The 5,534-nt window shown below is 37.1% G+C and overlaps 1 pseudogene; it reads left to right on the plus strand.

Annotated features, from left to right (window-relative positions):
- Nucleotides 1–1,127: 1,127 nt before the first annotated feature.
- Nucleotides 1,128–3,215, plus strand: Csnk1g3-ps2 (casein kinase 1, gamma 3, pseudogene 2; annotated as a pseudogene).
- Nucleotides 3,216–5,534: the final 2,319 nt, after the last annotated feature.

Below are 5,534 nucleotides of genomic sequence, written 5' to 3' on the forward strand. Positions count from 1 at the left end.
ACATACTTTTAAACAGGGCTGTGTTTAAAAGACATTCAGGCAATGTTGATTTCATTAATGTTGCCAGAAAATAAGCATAAAAATGCAAAACATAGATGCATTAATCTGAACATACCTGCATTACCTATTACTGACCAATCTGTGCCAAAGATTTATTCTCTGGCACTAAAATGGAGCACTTAAAAATATTGCTAAAAAGCAAATGTCTGCACACTGGCCTTTGCAGCAAATAGATTTATTCATACTTTAAATTATTTAAGTCCATAATTGGATTAGTATACACGCCTTCTTATGGATAAGAGTTCAGATCATAAAAACACTATACAAGGCTGGAGAGATGGCTCAGCGGTTAAGAGCACCCAACTACTCTTCCAGAGGTCCTGAGTTTAATTCCCAGCAACCACATGGTGGCTCATAACCATCTGTAAAGAGATCCAATGCCCTCTTCTGGTGTATCTGAAGACAGCTACAGTGTACTTATATATAGTAAATGAATAAATCTTAAAAAAAAAAAAAACAGTATACAGTCCAAAAAAACCCTACTTAGAATAAAACTAAATAGTTTTATAAGAAATACAGATATCACATATTTTTCAAATATCATAGACACACGAATTTATTCAAATACTGTAAAGAAGTGGTTTTACATTATAAATGGCCCAAACATCCATTTACCTTGCTCAAAGCAAACAAAATAAAACTCAGTATTTAACTCCTGCGGTTCAGATACCATGACAGTATACATATAGAATGGAAACTGTTGATCAGATTATACAACGAATGTTTACTCAGTTGAGTGTAGGTGTTCAAAAGCAAGAAAAAAGATAAACAATGTCCTGATCTGCTATGTTCATGGGGGTGCCCGATTTATCAAAACAACACATTGAACTTTTGGCTAATAAGAAAAATAAATTACAAAATACAATTAAATACCTGTAAGTTCAATAATGAAGTAAAAAAATGTGGACTCATTTCACTTACTACATATTTTAATGTTACCTCAAGACAAACCAAAAAAAATAAATAAGCACACCTGTAGGCTCACAGGTAAGACAGAGGATAGAGTGTGTGGAAGGAGCAACAACTTTCTAGGTAGAAAATGAATGTGTGGTATGGTCAACAGCATCGTTCTATTCAGTCTTTAACTCCTGTAAAAGAAAGACAAGGACAAATCAGATGACAGAATGGCACAGCCCAGTGGTCGGTCAGGGCACAGCACTCGAGGAACTGGGTTTTCTTCATCTGGAGTTTTAATGGTTGGACCTAACTTTAGAGGTGGGAAAAAAAATTAGATGTGGCAATTTTAGAGAATTATGATTAGGGAAAAGTTCATATACAAATGAATATGTGGCAATTAAACTGGAGCCCATGAAATCCAGAGCACCAAAGCTGCATTTGGAATACACATTCTATAAGAGGTTAGCATCTGGAGGTGGTATACCTCAAGTTTACTGTTTTGGCCCTTGTGGTAAATACAAACGGTATGGTGCTTGAACTGCTGGGACCTACTTTGGAAGATTTGTTTGACCTCTGTGATAGAACACTTTTTCTTAAAACAGTTCTCTTGATAGCTATACAACCGATTTCTCGCATGAAGTATGCCCACTCAAAGACCTTGATATTCAGAGATATGAAGCCTGAGAACTTCTTAATAGGACGGCCAGGAAACAAAGCCCAGCAACTCATTCATATCATAGATTTTGTTTTGGTAAATGAATATATTGATCCAGAGACAAAGAAACATATACCATACAGAGAACACAAATCCTTACTGGAACAGTCAGAACATGAGCATAAACACACATCTAGGAAAAGAACAGAGTAGAAGAGCTGATTTAGAAACTTTAAGCCATATGTTCGTGTACTTCTTGAGAGGCGGTCTTCCTTGGCAAGGCTTAAAGGTGCATATGTCAAAAGAGAGATCAGAAAATTGGAAACACGAAATGAGCCACAACGTTAGAAGTGGTTTGTGAAAACTTGCCAGAAATGGCAACATATCTTTGTTACATAGGAACGCTAGATTTTTTTGAAAAGCCAGACTATGATTACCTAAGAAAGCTTTTTACTGACTTGTTCGATTACAAAGGGTATATGTTTGATTATGAATGTGACTGGATTGGTAAACAGTTGCCTACTCCTCTAGGTGCAGTTCAGCAGACCCCACTCTGTCATCGAACAGAAAAGCACACCAACACCGAATCAAGATACAGCAGTCTACAAACCAGGTTATAAGTTCTACAAATAGATAACTAAACATGGATGACCCCATGGTGGGATGGTCAAATGGACCAATTACAGCCCCTACGGAAGTAGAAGTGATGGATGAAACCAACTGCCAGAAAGTTTTGAATATGTGGTGCTGCTGCTTTTTCAAATGAAGGAAAAGGAAAACCATACAACGTCACAAATGACTGGACACAGACAGATCCTGGGGAGTTACTTACCTGTTCATATGCTGTCTTCGTGATTAAAATCATCTCTATAGTGACCACATATATTGTCAAGGACTCACTCTTGAAACAAAAACGTCATACTTTCTTATTTCATTGTTGGTTGTCATACATTCATTCCCCCATCCCTTATTTAACTTTATGGAAGCTTTAGAATCTTGTCAAACATGAGTGCTTTGCCCATCCTTGAATGGAATGGACGAATGAAGTGTATTGATGAACACAGTTCCACAGGAAAACAATACAGGTGTCCAAATGTCAATTAATTGTACCTAATTTGATTTCTTTATGTCTTCTATAAAAGCATAATCAAACAGGAATTTTCCTCTCACTGGTTAGTGCAGCAGAGAAAACAGTTGACCAAATATTAAAACAACTTTTTTGAACAATTCCTGTTTTGTGACATCTGCATTGACTTCAGTATGACTGACGGTACTGTAATTCATGAATCATATTGGCCTTCTCTTTCTGAAATCATGGTACAGTCACTGCCTAGAGGTACTGAGGATAAAGTACTATGGGATTGGCAAATTCTGGCGGTCAATAAACTGGCAGTATTGGAAATATGAGCTCAGCTTCTGTGGCACCACTGTGTGAGGTGCAACTGCAGAAGAAGAAGCGCCAGGAACATTTGCTTAATGTCACTCTGCTTTCAGATGATAATATATGATAGATGGCAAGAAGTGAGTACTGGAGAAGTAATGTGTGTTAGAATTTAAAAGCACACTGAGGAAAGGATGAAAATGGGAACATATTTTCAGTGTGTAAGGTTGGAGCACCATTAAGAGCCAATTACTGCTCATGGCCACATTTCTCTCAGAAGCAGAAACCCGAGGACATGCTATACAATGGTGGCTGCCTGTTATGTTGTTCTTCAATTAAGGAAAAGAATCATACTCCCAGGAACAAACACTGGGCCACTCTGCCGCCCTCTGTGCACACAAGTCTCTTATATTCAGCTTGGCTAAGTCTCTGGAATTCCCTGTCTAGAGCACAATGTTGATGAGTGGAGAATATTCTGAAGAGAGTGGGCAGTGTGCTTTGCCTCCATAGCTTTCACAGTGCCTGCATATGAACAGTGTAACAGTTCTGTTGTTAGCCAAGTCCATTCCACTTTGCAAGCCAGTTTTGTAAGGGCATAAGGACAAAGTCATACATTTTGTCTCATCCAGATTTCCATTCGTAAATAGTTTATGGGAATCTAACATTTTAAACATCTAAGAACGTACGTTCTGAAGAAAAAAACTCACTATTAAGATATTCATCTTAATTTTATTTTTGAGTCCATTTACACAATCATCTTGAGTCTGTAAATCTTTAAAGAAATGTCCTTTGTATAGTACATGTGGCAGATGTTCATACACAGTTTAGAAACCCAAACATCCTGGATCTACATTGGGATGTAATGGAGAAAGATGAAAAGATTTCTACTCCAAGTAAAACATTATTTTAGAATATTTATACAAAATTCAGGAAGGCTCAGAAACTTAGGTTCTAAGACAAAATCATATGTTACTATGAGCAAATCGATGTCTGCACATATTTTGTTCTTCATTTAGAAAATAAGGGTATTGTTCAGCTTGTGAGACACTAATGAGTATTGGAATTTGCTCAAAGAGGGCATCATTGACAGTAGAATATAACTCCTATTAGAAGCAGTAGAGCCGGGGGCTGGAGAGATGGCTCAGTGGTTAAGAGCACTGACTGCTCTACCAGAGGTCCTGAGTTCAATTCCCAGCAACCACATGGTGGCTCACAACCATCTGTAATGAGATCTGATGCCCTCTTCTGGTGTGTCTGAATACAGCTACCATGTACTTATATTCAATAAATAAATAAAATCTTAAAAAAGAAAAAGAAGCAGTAGAGCCCTTTGCTTTCAAATGATCATAGGTGGTTTCTGTCAATTACTGCATCAGGGAGGGATATTGAAGCTCACACACTAGGCAATTATTAGGTGTCTAGAATATCTCTAACACTCTGGAAATTGCAACCACTTGGAGAGTCTCTGTTGATTCCATGTTCACATATTCAATATATCTAGGCACACTGCTTGATGAATTAGAGATCATTACACCACATATGCAGAGATTACCAGTGTCATGGAAAAATTTATATTGTGCATAATGAAAACCCATGTTACCATTTATCCCTCCCACATTAGAATTGTCTTCATTCTCTACCATTTATATGCACACATCTTGTCTATGGTACAGCAAGCATACTGTGAGGGTGGATTAAATAGGTCCAGGAGTACTCATCGTTGGTGTTATTGAGGAGAAAGCACATGCAGCTTGAGAAAGTCTTGCAGTTTCTACTGAGATAGTAAAAAGGATGTTTAGTTGCAAGTTTGATGATTTAGGAAGAGGTGCTAAGTACCAGAGTGTAGTTTCTGGCCTGTAATGAACACAAGAGGCGGGTCATCTACAGTGGCACAGTAATTTAGACTTAGATTAGTAAACATTTATCATGACACAGCAACCCTAAATATCTCTTAAGACAATGCCTTATCCCATAAACCATCAGAAAAAGTCATATCCTCAGCTGACACTTTCTCCTCTGATTCTTCAAGAAGAACCAACAAGAAAGAAGACCTCCACCAAGGCTGGCTCCTAGCACTTATTCTTTTCAAGATTTTCTTCATGTACATATTATTTACTTTCTATATAAGAATTATTATTAGAGTTATTATAATTTAGTATACTGTGTATGGAGATGATGTCACCATTCTATTCATAACTCCGTGTATGTTAATAGAAGAATAGTAGTTACAGTTGTTGTGTTTTGTAATATTAGGAAACTCCATGTTTCTAGATTTCTTTGTTGAAAACTATTTGGAGAATTCTTTAGATACTCTTCATCTTGTGGTACTAGCAATGTGGGCATTCTTACATGTCATGTTTCTATCCTGTTTTCTATGTAAGTGAAAGTCTTTCTTTGTCATGTGTTCTTTTCAATTGAAGTTATTCATATTAGGACACAATATCAACTCTTCCTCTTCTCCTAGTACACGTAACTGAATTTTTTACCCCATTTCCCTTAAAAGCACAAGTCTCTGTCTATTGGATGTAGTTCGTGAAGATA

Source organism: Rattus norvegicus, chromosome 5 (assembly GCF_036323735.1).
Source record: "Rattus norvegicus strain BN/NHsdMcwi chromosome 5, GRCr8, whole genome shotgun sequence".
Taxonomy (NCBI): domain Eukaryota; kingdom Metazoa; phylum Chordata; class Mammalia; order Rodentia; family Muridae; genus Rattus; species Rattus norvegicus.